The sequence below is a fragment of the Schistocerca serialis genome, chromosome 11, assembly GCF_023864345.2.
Source record: "Schistocerca serialis cubense isolate TAMUIC-IGC-003099 chromosome 11, iqSchSeri2.2, whole genome shotgun sequence".
Classification (NCBI taxonomy): domain Eukaryota; kingdom Metazoa; phylum Arthropoda; class Insecta; order Orthoptera; family Acrididae; genus Schistocerca; species Schistocerca serialis.
In genome coordinates this window covers 117,710,061-117,724,484 of record NC_064648.1, presented here as the reverse complement: position 1 = coordinate 117,724,484, position 14,424 = coordinate 117,710,061, and the positions used below count along the sequence as shown (strand labels likewise).

The window sequence follows — 14,424 nt, the reverse complement described above, 5'->3', positions numbered from 1 at the left end:
CGGCCAACACCGCGGTTCCTGGTGTGTCCGCTGTGCCGTGCGTGTGATCATTGCTTGTACAGCCCTCTCGCAGTGTCCGGAGCAAGTATGGTGGGTCTGACACACCGGTGTCAATGTGTTCTTTTTTCCATTTCCAGGAGTGTATATTACCCAGAAAATATCGATACATATCGGTGATATTTATATATATATTTATATTTATTATATACATATATATATATTACCCAGAAAATATCGATACATATCGGTGATATTTTTTCACCGACATATGGATGTCGAAATGGCAATATCGAGTGCCGATATTCTTATATTTTTTTCGCAGTTTTCGATAAATATTTGGAATTGTTCTTTTGAAGTAGTAAGCACTGCGTATTCAGGCCACAAGTGGCCCATCGGGACCATCCGACCGCCGTGTCATCCCCAGCTGAGGATGCGGATAGGAGGGGCGTGTGGTCAGCACACCGCTCTCCCGGTCGTTACAATGGTTTTTTTGTGATCGGAGCCGCTACTATTCGGTGATCACGAGACTGAGTGCACCCCGAAAAATGGCAACAGTGCGTGACAGCCCGGGTGGTCACCCATCCAAGTGCTGGGCACTCCCGACAATGCTTAACTTTCGTGATCTGACGGGAACCGGTGTATCCACTGCGGCAAGGCCGTTGCCACTGTTGAAGTAGTAGTAGAACAAAATTTTACTGTCAGTGTGTGAAGGGGTCTTAATACTTTTTGAGATTTCATCACGTCCTGTTTTTCTTTTCGACTGTGTGAAGTTAGTTGGCACAAAGAAGAAGTCAGATTGAACTAGGGGGTGGCTGTGTGAATGGAACGACAAGATTTCCGATGTGAAGAAATAACACACCGTTGCGTTAAAAAAATAATTTATGACGCAACTAGTGTGCTATTTCCTCACATCAGCATTTTTCAAAAGCAGTCGCTGAAAATGATGAACAAAAATCTAAATGACAACATTGGTCTTTGTGGTGGGTGGGGTCGTGTGATGTGGTTGGTGGAGAAGTGTGAGGGGAAATGCTGACGTAATCGGCGCTCGGCGCTACCAACAGAAACTGCAACGTTTAGCTTCAGCATGCAGTTTTGACACTTCGACTGCTAGGTCGCTAGCGTTTGCAGAAATAAAGAAAACAGATAAGTCGACACGAAGTGTTCCGGACAAATCCGATGTATGACGAAGCCGGACGACGTACCCACCGGACTCTTTTTACTGTGCCACTTAGACGGAATTACCATTGTTATCAAAGTGGTTATCGCCAAGCGTGAACGTGCATCTTTTTCCTTTCAATCTTGCTCTGATGGGGATAAGCAGGGTGCTAGCTTACTGATGTACAGAATATCTAGTAACAAATCGGTACTTAAATATACAGCTCTGAAACTGACAGTATATTTACAATGTGCAGCCGATATTTGTTTTTTTGACTGGTACGTCGATATTTTCTCCATCGCTGTATCGATAATTTAGTTCGATATATCGAGAGCCGATAGTGATATTTTCTAGAATATCACCATCAGAATACCGCTATTTTTAAAAATACCAACAGTCCTCATGCAAGCATATAGAGTTTACGCAAATCTGACTGTAGTCGCATGCCGCATTTGTACTGCTGCAATATCTACTGTCGTCGTTGCAGGTACGAGTTAGTACGTACCACGCATCTCAACAGACCAGGATGGTGGCAGTAGCTAGGGATTGCCTACACCCATAGACCTACAGTTGAAGAGCACCTGCAGACATTTATGGAGCTTCGACAGTCTCCCCTCCTCCCCGTCCACCTTTGCCCCTCCCCCCTCCCCCCCCCCCCCCACGGCTCCCCCGAGGATCGCCACCCCCACTCTATTGTCTGAAATGGCACTCTCGCCCCCGAGCTGTTCCCAGGTGTACATGTCTGGCTTCTCTAGCTGTGCTCGTCTTACCGCACCTGTCCTTGCCAAAACAGCTGCAATGCCCTTCTGTCCTGCGTGTCCTGTACAAAGCAAGACAGGACTATTTCTAGTCGATTACATATACGAGGGTCGTTTGAAAAGTCTGTGCAAAAATAAAAACTACTTACGTGTTTGGCGTAAACCTTTTTTTATTTTTCGACATAGTATCCTTTTAAACTTATACACTTCCTCCAACTCTGTTCTAATTTGTTGATCCCTTCCAAATAATAGGAATTGTGCAAGTCTGCAAAATAGCTATCAGTTGCTGCAATCACCTCTTTGTTTGAACAAAATCTTTGTCCCTCCAGCCATTTCTTCAAATTCGGAAACAAATAGTAGTCCGAGGGAGTCAAGTCTGGAGAACAGGCGGGATGTGAAACGAGTTGGAATCCTATTTACAATAGTTTTGCGACCAACACTGCTGACGTGTGTGCTGGTGCATTGTCGTGATGGAAAAGCACTTTTTGGGGTCCATCGCCGACGTTTTTCTTGCATCTCGGTTTTCAAACGGTCTAATAACGATGAATAATATGCACCTGTAATGGTTTTATCCTTTTCCAGATAGTCGATGAGGATTATCCCTTGCGAATCCCAAAAGACAGTCGCCATAACCTTTCCGGCCGAAGGAATGGTCTTCGCCTTTTTTGGTGCTGATTCTCTCTTCGTAACCCATTGTTTAGATTGTTGTTTGGTGCGAAGAGTATAGTAATGTATCCATGTTTCATCCACAGTGATGAAACTACGCTTAAAGTCCTCCGGATTCTTCCTGAACAGCTGCAAACCATCCTTGCAACACTTCACAAATGGTTCAAATGGCTCTGAGCACTGTGGGACTCAACTGCTGTGGTCATCAGTCCCCTAGAACTTAGAACTACTTAAACCTAACTAACCTAAGGACATCACACACATCCATGCCCGAGGCAGGATTCGAACCTGCGACCGCAGTGGTCACGCGGTTCCAGACTGAGGCGCCTAGAACCGCACGGCCACACCGGCCGGCGTTACTGAGAAAATCGCAAGATAATTTCGGTCGTCAAATACACACTTCACACGATTCCGTTTTTGGCAGAGCGTGAGCAATCCCGGAACCCATCTTGTGTGGATAGCTTTCTCGTGTCCAAATGTTTATGCAAAATATTATGTACCCGTTCATTCGAGATGCCCACAGGACTAGCAATCTCACGCACCTTAACTCTTCTGTCATCACCCACCATATCATGGATTTTATCAACGATTTCTGGAGTCGTAACCTCCACAGGGCGTCCAAAACGTTCAGCATCACTTGTGCCCATATGGCCACTCCGAAAATTTTGATACCACATATAAACTGCTCTAATAGAAGATGCAGAGTCACCGTAATGTTTATCAAGCTTCTCTTTAGTCTCGTGAGGCGTTTTGCCTTTCATAAAGTAATGTTTAATCACCACACGAAATTCTTTTTCCTCCATTTTTTGACAATCACTTGACTTCCTTGATTCACACGAATGCCAGACACAAACAAATAGACGACTATGGCTGAAACTTGGTGTGCGTTCTATCCGAAGATGCTACTAACTAAACATGACCTCGATACGCGCCGGTGGTGCCATCTCTCGGACTTTGCGCGGACTTTCCAATGCCCCTCGTATAACATCATCTCGTTTAACGACCTCAGTAACAAGCTTCGGACACGGATAGTCACAAGCAGAGGAACACATTTTTCGTATACGAATTATGAATTGCTACTGTGAACGAGTAACAGCAACTCTCTACAAATGACATTTGCAGGCATTATTCTTCAGTTGCTGCTTCAATAACGTTTATCATTTAGATTTTAGATAATAGGTATGCCGTCTTTTACAACTGAGTGATTACTTTGTTTCTAACCAAACGCCTTGCGTCTATTCTTATCAGGCACCATTAGTGATGTACCAGTAACCACCCACGCCAATTCTGTAAAGAATCGAACCCACATGTAAGAAAAGTCATGTCTGCTGAACTGTATGGCGTGCAATGATAAAATTTCGCAAGTACATTCAGTGTTATATGCGGATGGCAAAATATGTCACGAATAGAATTAGTAGTAAAGAAGTAGTAAATGTAAACCTTAAGCCTGATGCTGAAGTTTATTGCATGAACAGCACAAACTTGGTAAGTGATAAGAACTTTTTCTTTCGTTATTTTGTGGGCGTGAATCACGAGAAAAACTTTCACGAAGGTTGAAGTGTGTGTGTGTGTGTGTGTGTGTGTGTGTGTGTGTGTGTGTGTGTGTGTGTGTGTAGTTTGCTGGAAGTCGCTGAGTGCTCTTGTTCTCAAACACTGGACGAATATAGTCTGGATAATTTGGACGCCTTGAGTTACGCTGCCCCGAGACATACGCACAGTTTCCCGCTTTAAAACTTGACTTACAAGGCATATCCAAAAGAAACCGGAATTTTCTGTATCTTCGGTATACTTATAAATAGTAAAATTTCGTTATTTTCTATCCTTTCAGTTGTCGCGGGTTTAATAACCAGCATTGTAACTGATGTATGTATACGAGAAATGAATAAAGTAGGACGCAGTCACTTAGAACAGGTAATAGTTTCATAAACTTGCAGAGTGCTAGCGGCGATGAAAGTAATCATCAGATAATAAGCTCGCTCCGAGCTCCTTTCAGGGTCGCCACATTCTACTGGGCGGCCGGTCTGAGAGATTAAACTACCTGATGCGCAGCCGCCTGCTCAAGTGGCGAGTGATGAGCTACGACCCTGTAATCGTTTTCAGGCATTCACGGATCGACACGAACCTTCGATGTGCCTCGACGCTTCTGCCTTCGTTTTGCATTCCTGCCACGCTAATGTGAGCAGCTTTTGCAGGAGTAGTTTGATTGCACCTATCCCAAACCGAAGGCCGGTGCATATCCTTCGCGTGCAGATAACGAGATGCATCAAGGATGCTGTTATGAAACTGTTAAGTATACGTGCTGTTTTGAGCGTAATGAATCACTCCCCATGGTTGCTAGAGCTACAGCTAGAAGTCACGGTAGAGTGAGAAAACCGACGGGTAAAAACCGATGCCAGTATTTTTTCTGAATAACCATTGTTTTCTGCTATTTGTTAGGTTTCGATTATAACAGGATTTTTTTTATTTTTGCTACCAGTCGAGTAAAAAAGGCCGAAATGTCAATTAGGCATAGCAGCAGTGAATTTTTTAAATCACCATTTTTTTTAAATAATGATTTTTATACATACAATTTTTATTGGCTTCAAATACTGCGTTATCATAGAAAATGGGAAAAGCGATCAGTGCTATTTTTAGAATGCTGACAGAAACGAGCGCGGCCACTGTGGCCGAGCGGTTCTAGGCGCTTCAGTGCGGAACCGCGCGACTGCTACCGTCGCAGGTTCGAATCCTGCCTCGGGCATGGATGTGTGTGATGTCTTTAGGTTAGTCAGGTTTAAGTAGTTCTAAGTTCTAGGGGATTGATGACCTGAGATGTTAAGTCCGATAGTGCTCAGAGCCATTTGAACAGAAATGAGCGACAAACTCGTAGCACAAGAATTGGTACGGGATTGCTGTTGTCGTGTGTCGTGGCTTAGTGTGTGCACGTACTGAAGTGTGCAAGGCTTCGCCCTCACCTAGCCTATGCGGTAGTTTCTCGTTGTCGTCACGGAACGTCCAATGTATTGCAGAATGGCACCAATCCTACTTTGGAAACACACACATCAAAAAAGGATTTGCATCACAGCGATTCCCAGAACTCCTGAACATAGACGCCGACTGTGAATATTGTATCACACAAACACTCCCTTTGACAGTTCAGAGTCACTAAACCCGCCCAAAGATGTAAACAACCTTGCATGAGCAGCTGCTATTAGACGGAGAGGATCAAACAGCCGATCAGTTCCAGTCGTTCCACCAGGAAGGAGGTACACGGCTCGTGTTGTCTGTAGTTTAACCATGTCTAGACGGTCAATACCGCGGTTCGATCGCGTCCGCATTGTAACTGTGTACCAGGGAGGGCTCTGAACAGGAGAAGTGTCCGGCCTTCTTGGAGTGAACCAAAACGATGTTGTTCGGAGATATGGAGAGACAGGAACTGCAAATCACGTGCCTCGCTCAGGCCGCCCAAGGGCTGCTACTGCAGTGGATCTACATCTACATTTATACTTCGCAAGCCACCCAACGGTGTGTGGCGGAGGGCACTTTACGTGCCACTGTCATTACCTCCCTTTCCTGTTCCAGTCGCGTATGGTTCGCGGGAAGAACGACTGTCTGAAAGCCTCCGTGCGCGCCCGAATCTCTCTAATTTTACATTCGTGATCTCCTCGGGAGGTATAAGTAGGGGGAAGCAATATATTCGATACCTCATACAGAAACGCACCCTCTCGAAACCTGGCGAGCAATCTACACCGCGATGCAGAGCGCCTCTCTTGCAGAGTCTGCCACTTGAGTTTATTAAACATCTCCGTAACGCTATCACGGTTACCAAATAACCCTGTGACGAAACGCGCAGCTCTTCTTTGGATCTTCTGTATCTCCTCCGTCAACCCGATCTGGTACGGATCCCACACTGATGAGCAATACTCAAGTATAGGTCGAACGAGTGTTTTGTAAGCCACCTCCTTTATTGATGGACTACCTTTTCTAAGCACTCTCCCAATGAATCTCAACCTGGTACCCGCCTTACCAACAGTTAATTTTAAATGATCATTCCACTTCAAATCGTTCCGCACGCATACTCCCAGATATTTTACAGAAGTAACTGCTAGCAGTATTTGTTCCGCTATCATATAATCATGCAATAAAGGATCCTTCTTTCTATGTATTTGCAATACATTACATTTGTCTATGTTAAGGGTCAGTTGCCACTCCCTGCACCAAGTGCCTATCCGCTGCAGATCTTCCTGCATTTCGCTACAATTTTCTAATGCTGCAACTTCTCTGTATACTACAGCATCATCCGCAAAAAGCCGCATGGAACTTCCGGATGACCGCTACCTACGGATTGTGGGTCGGAGGGACCCTGACAGCAACGCCACATGTCGTGCAACCACAGGTCGTCGTGTTACGACTCAAACTGTGCGCAATAGGTTGCGTGATGAGCAACTTCACGCCCGACCTTCAGGGCGAGGTCCATCTTTGCAACCATGACAGCGTGCAGCGCGCTACAGATGGACCCAACAACGTGCCGAATGGACCGCTCAGGATTGGGATCACGTTCTCTTCACCATCAGTGTCACATATGCCTTCGGGCTGAACCCCTTAGACACAATGTCCAGCGATTGCAGCAGGGTGGAGGTTCCCTGCTGTTTTGGCCTGTCTTAACGTCGAACCGACGTACGCGGCTGACAACGGCGACATAACGGCTGTAAAATACGTGAATGTCATCCTTCGACCGAGAGTGCAATCATATCGGTAGCATATTGGCGAGGCATTCATCTTCATGGACGACAATTCGCGCCCCCATCGTGCACGTCTTGTGAATGACTTCATTCAGGATAACGACATCGCCTGTCTAGAGTGGCCAGCATGTTCTCGTCCAGACATGAACCCTATCGCACATGCCTGCAACAGATTGACAGGGGCTGTTTGTGGACGACGTGAACCACCAACGACTCTGAGGGATCTACGCCGAATCGTAGTTCGGGAGTGGGACAATGTGTGCCTTGGTGAACTTGTGGATAGTGTGCCACGACGAATACAGGCATGCATCAATGCAAGAGGATGTGCTACTGGGTATTAGAGGTACCGGTGTGTACAGCAATCTGGACCACCACCTGTGAAGGTCTCGCTGTATGGTGGTACAGCATGCAATGTGTGGTTTTCATGAGCAATAAAAAGGACGGAAATGATGTTTGTGTTAATCTATATTCCAATTTCCTGTACAGCTTCCAGAACTCCTGGAACCGAGGTGTTGCAAAACTTTTTTTGATGTGTGTACTAATGCTGCTGTTTATTGCGGCGGAGCAACAAGCATCTACATCTACATCTACATCTACATCCATACTCCGCAAGCCACCTGACGGTGTGTGGCGGAGGGTACCTTGAGTACCTCTATCTGTTCTCCCTTCTATTCCAGTCTCGCATTGTTCGTGGAAAGAAGGATTGTCGGTATGCCTCTGTGTGGGCTCTAATCTCTCTGATTTTATCCTCATGGTCTCTTCGCGAGATATACGTAGGAGGGAGCAATATACTGCTTGACTCTTCGGTGAAGGTATGTTCTCGAAACTTTAACAAAATCCCGTACCGAGCTACTGAGCGCCTCTCTTGCAGAGTCTTCCACTGGAGTTTATCTATCATCTCCGTAACGCTTTCGCGATTATTAAATGATCCTGTAAGGAAGCGCGCTGCTCTCCGTTGGATCTTCTCTATCTCTTTTATCAACAATATCTGGTACGGATCCCACACTGCTGAGCAGTATTCAAGCAGTGGGCGAACAAGCGTACTGTAACCTACTTCCTTTGTTTTCGGATTGCATTTCCTTAGGATTCTTCCAATGAATCTCAGTCTGGCATCTGCTTTACCGACGATCAACATTATATGATCATTCCATTTTAAATCACTTCTAATGCGTACTCCCAGATAATTTTTGGTATTAACTGCTTCCAGTTGCTGACCTGCTATTTTGTAGCTAAATGATAAAGGATCTATCTTTCTGTGTATTCGCAGCACATTACACTTGTCTACATTGAGATTCAATTGCCATTCCCTGCACCATGCGTCAATTCGCTGCAGATCCTCCTGCATTTCAGTACAATTTTCCATTGTTACAACCTCTCGATACACCACAGCAACATCCGCAAAAAGCCTCAGTGAACTTCCGATGTTATCCAGAAAGTCATTTACGTATATTGTGAATAGCAACGGTCCTACAACACTCCCCTGCGGCACACCTGAAATCACTCTTACTTCGGAAGACTTCTCTCCATTGAGAATGACATGCTGCGTCCTGTTATCTAGGAACTCTTCAATCCAATCACACAATTGGTCTGATAGTCCATATGCTCTTACTTTGTTCATTAAACGACTGTGGGGAACTGTATCGAACGCCTTGCGGAAGTCGAGAAACACGGCATCTACCTGTGAACCCATGTCTATGGCCCTCTGAGTCTCGTGGACGAATAGCGCGAGCTGGGTTTCACATGACCGTCTTTTTCGAAACCCATGCTGATTCCTACAGAGTAGATTTCTTGTCGTCACGACGATGAAGAACGGAAGAGCAGAGCGGGCTGTGAGACGACGTTAGCCAATAAGTAGTGCGCTGATGGGACGACACCAAGTCAGGAGCGGCCTCTACACGAGGAGGATATAAGCGCCGTGATACAAACGCTACGGCAGTAACTTATGAACTGAATTGTTTTGCTTGCAATGATGACACTGTGTATACCGAAAGAAATCAAATGGCTCCAAACACTATGGGATTTAATATCTGAGGTCATCAGTCCCCTAGACTTGGAACTATTTAAACGTAACGAAGCTAAGGACATCACACACATTCATGCCGGAGGCAGGATTCGAACCTGCGACCGTAGCAGTCGCGCGGTTCCAGACTGAAGCGCATAGAACCGCTAGACCACCACGGCAGGCTTTTCCGAGAAAAGCTGCGAACGATAGACATACTAAGTTTTCTTTTGTTTGCATATTTGATTTTATATTTTTATTCTCCGTATCTTGAGACTGAAGAAGTCAAAATTTTTCAGTCTTTGTTCGATATCTGCGTTTGTTACAGGAAATTATAGGAATAAAAAACCGAAAATCAGTGATTTTAGAAAGTGGTTATTTTGAGTAGTTTTAACAGTCAGGTTAAAACGGCGTGGAATAATGCCGATATAACCGAAAATCGTTTGTTTCAGCGATAACCGGCATTAGTGGTGAATAATTGAATTCTAGGAATTTACAGTTCCTATTACAGACGCCTTGGGGTTGTAGAACCAGTGACCTTGCAGCAGCGGTAACACTGGTTCCCGTCCGATCGACGAAGTTAAGCGCTGTCGGGCTGGGCTAGCACTTGGATGGGTGACCGTCCGGTCTGCCGAGCGCTGTTGGCAAGCGGGGTGCTCTCAGCCCCTGTGAGGCAAACTGAGGAGCTACTTGACTGAGAAGTGGCGGCTCCGGTCTCGGAAACTGACATACGGCCGGGATAGCGGTGTGCTGACCACATGACCCTCCGTATCTGCTTCCAGTGACGCCTGTGGACTGAGGATGACACGGCGGCCGGTCGGTACCGTTGGGCCTTAATGGCCTGTTCGAGTGGAGTTTAGTTTGGGGTTGTAGAGGAGACTCGGTAGAGAACATTTTGGTAAGAAATTGAGCCATTTGGACGTTAATTAAAATTGCAGATCGGGCACGTTCAAATCTACCTCTTTACGCACGCAGCAGAGGCAGTGGGCCGTGTGAATAAAACTGAAGCACAAGTTTGGAAGATAAAGGTACAAGTTAGAATATTTACTTGCAAGCGAAAGAAAGAAACGAAGCCTTCCATACAGATTGTATGAATAAGCTTTACCTTTTCCTCGCACTTTTTACTTTTAACACAAAAGGAAAAAGCTGTAGCCAACTGCTTCGTGTGCATTATCAGTAACCCCTGTTGAGTAAGCAGGAACATCTGTTTTTGGTGTTCGTTTGGCCGTAAGACTTCTTTTGTTTTATTTGTTGTAAGTGACCGCACTTCAGTTGACGATTAAATGTATCCTCATCCGATTCGGATGAAAGGTCCTCATGGGAATCCTGTACAGTATCTTCAAAATCTTCATCCTGAAGACTTTTCGCAACATTCTGTAGTGCAAACGAGCAAGCTGTAATTACTGGAACGTTTGATAACGCCACTCTACAGACCTGCTGGAAAATAGAAAAGAACCTCTTCAAAACAGCGCTCTCTCATGACCTTTTGAGTGGTTTGTGACTCTGTTCTGATGAATTACGATAGCTTAAATTAAAAGGAAAGTCAGCGTTGACCGTAATAGTGATGTTTTATTGATAGCAGAATCGATTTTCGATCACTTAGTGATCATCCTTAGTGCTGTACAAATTAAACTCAGACACTGGTATCAAGTTATCAATAATCAAAACTGAGAAGCGATGACAATAACTGAAACAGATTCTGCTATCAATAAAACATCAATATTACGAGCAACGCTGACCTTCCTCTTAATTTAACATATATGGTCGTTGTGCACACAGCACTCCATAGAGTCGCCAATCAGTTATGACAGCGTTCAGCAACCATAGCTCTAGGCTATATTCTTCATCACCGAAAAGAACAGAGTTCTTAAATTCACTTAGCACCTCCAGGGAAGTTGAATTTCTCATTACCTCATTAATGAAAGTATGCTTAAAATTTTTTTCGCTCATTTCACATCGATGACTAACATTCCACTTGGGATGTGTGGAGGGTACATTAGCATATTTGTTTTTCGTTGTAAATATTTATTGTGTATTCTTTTTTGTCTGGTATGTTGTTCATTCTGAAGGACGATCTCCTCACTATGGATGAATTGGATCTAGTCTAATCTAATCTTAGTTTTCATGATGTTCATATGAACTTTTTTTGAAGACAGCTCAGCTGCTTTTCCAAGGTCTTTGCCGTGTCTGACAGAAATAAAATATCATCGGAAAACGAAACTTCCTGGCAGATTAAAACTGTGTGCCGGACCGAGACTCGAACTCGGGACCTTTGCCTTTCACGGACAAGTGCTCTACCAACTGAGCTACCCGGGCACGACTCACGCCCGTCCCCACAGCTTCAGTTCTGCGACCGATTCTCATTCTGGAATCATCGGAAAACTTCAGTTTTTATTTCTTCTCCCTAAAATTCAATGCCTTCCCAAATTTCTCCTTTGTTTCCTTTACCGCTTGCTCAATGTACAGATCGAGTAATATGGGAGATAGGTTACAGCGCTGTCTCACTCCCTTCTCAACCATCACTTCCCGTTATATGTCCTTGCACTCGGTTCTTATCTACTAGTGCTTGATCAATATAATTAAGTGGCACATGATGAAGAACGGGTGCAAATATTAACCATCGTTTATTTTTGATTTGATTGAAATTGAGATAATAACAGCTTTGTTTTCTTTTTATTGCAGGATATTCCGCTACACACGGTAAGTACGAGGAATTTTTTTAACCTCAGTTCTTCTACTCTTCTGCGGCACTACGTGCTCCTACGTCCATGTCGCGGCTGCTAGACTGAAAGGCTGCAATACAGGTAGGTGAACTGATTACACGCGAATGCAGTGTCACGACCAAAGTATTGCTATCTGTTCGTGAATAACACGCCTGGAAAGAAACGTAAAGGAAACAGGTAAGCAAGTGTAATATAGCAAAATTGAAAGTAAAGTGCAACAAATAAGAATAGAACAAGTGAAGCTCTATAACGGTAGACCAGAATTAGCGTTGTTCTTGCACTCGCGATATCATCCACTGTACACTGGAGATGGGCAAAGTCGTTCTTACTTGGGAACTAGTTCACTGGTGATCCCTCCTTTTTGGGGAACCGTTCATTTTTACTCGTTCACCGTTAATTGTGCTTGGTGTATGGTTCTTATGGAAAAGCGAAAATTAATAGCACAGGTGACTGAAGATGGAAGGCACCAAGAGGGGACACTTTCCTCCCCCTTGGAGTGCAGAGTTTGCTTTCATAACAGAATTCTGACACACTTGTAATTTTCGTGGTTCTGCAAAACATCTCGTTTAGCCAACTGCAGCGTTTTGTGGCTGATCGCTGTGAAATAATGTAAGGTGGCGCACGATAAACCCGAGTAAGACTGCTCGCCAATTACGCACGATTCGTTGACCGCTACGAGCAGAATAGATAAACATGTAATAATTAGGTAGTGAAAAAATAACAAATAAGCTAATGTAACCACCATCGAAACAATAGATGACGATTGGTAAGCGACAATGAGTAGTCTGGTACTCCGGGACCATTTTTCACGCGCCACCCTGTACCACTGAAATAATATTGTAGGGGTTACCATATTCTCTTTACAAAATGTGACACCAGACACTCGATTACGAAGCGCCGGCTTCAGTCGCTTGTGAGTCGGTCTGCCTTCCATTACAATGAACAAGCCCTTCTACCTTGGACCAAAAATAGGACGCAAAATGACCACTCTTGTGTGCCGTGCAGACGCCCTTTGCATGTGTAATAACAAAAAAACTTTTTACAAGTATTTCTTTTGCTGCTTATCGAAATAGTGACGTAAGCTGACACAGCATTTTGTTACCCTAAAAGATGTATATATTACATACTACGTAATTTTTATGTAGTTTTCGTAATTACACTACTAGCCATTAAAATTGCTACACCAAGAAGAAATGCAGATGATAAACGGGTATTCATTCGACAAATATATTACACTAGAACTGACATGTGATTACATTTTCACGAAATTTGGGTGCATAGATCCTGAGAAATCAGTACCTAGAACAAGCACCTCTAACCATAATAACGGCCTTGATACGCCTGGGCATTGAGTCAAACAGCTCGGATGGCGTGTACAGGTACAGCTGCCCGTGCAGCTTCAACACGATACCACAGTTCATCCAGAGTAGTGACTGGCGTATTGTGACGAGCCAGTTGCTCGGCCACCATTGACCAGACGTTTTCAATTGGCGAGAGATCTGGAGAATGTGCTGGCCAGGGCAGCGGTCGAACATTCTCTGTATCCAGAAAGGCCCGTACAGGACCTGCAACATGCAGTTGTGCATTATCCTGCTGAAATGTAGGGTTTCGCAGGGATCGAATAAGGGGTAGAGCCACAGGTCGTAACACATCTGAAATGTAACGTCCACTGTTCAAAGAGCCGTCAATGCGAACAAGAGGTGACAGAGACGTTTAACCAGTGACACCCCATACCATCACGCCGGGTGATACGCCGGCATGGCGAAGACGAATAAACGCTTCCAGTGTGCGTTCACCACGATGTCGACAAACACGAATGCGACCATCGTGATGCTGTAAACGGAACCTGGATTCATCCGGAAAAATGACGTTTTGCCATTCGTGCACCCAGGTTCGTCGAGTACACCATCGCAGGCGTTCCTGTCTGTGATGCAGCGTCAAGGGTAACTGCAGCCACGGTCTCCGAGCTGATAGTCCATGCTGCTGCAAACGTCTTTGAACTGTTCGTGCAGATGGTTGTTGTCTTGCAAACGTCCCCATCTGTTGACTCAGGGATCGAGACGTGGCTGCACGATCTGTTACATCCATGCGGATAAGATGCCTGTCATCCCGACTGCTTGTGATACGAGACAGTTGGAATCCAGCACGGCGTTCCGTATTACCCTCCTGAACCCACCGATTCCATATTCTGCAGACAGTCATTGGATCTCGACCAACGCGAGCAGCAATGTCGCGATACGATAAACCGCAGTAGCGATAGGCTACAATCCGACCTTTATCTAAATCGGAAACGTGATGGTACGCATTTCTCCTCCTTACACGAGGCATCACAACAACGTTTCACCAGGCAACGCCGGTCAACTTCTGTTTGTGTATGAGAAATCGGTTGGGAATTTTCCTC

At 45.0% G+C, this 14,424-nt stretch overlaps 1 non-coding gene across 1 annotated transcript; it reads right to left on the bottom strand.

The window, feature by feature from the left end:
• Positions 1-11,541: 11,541 nt before the first annotated feature.
• On the bottom strand, positions 11,542-11,616 carry Trnas-uga (transfer RNA serine (anticodon UGA)). The gene has a single exon. It is a non-coding gene; the product is annotated as a tRNA-Ser (tRNA).
• Between the last annotated feature and the right edge of the window lie 2,808 nt (positions 11,617-14,424).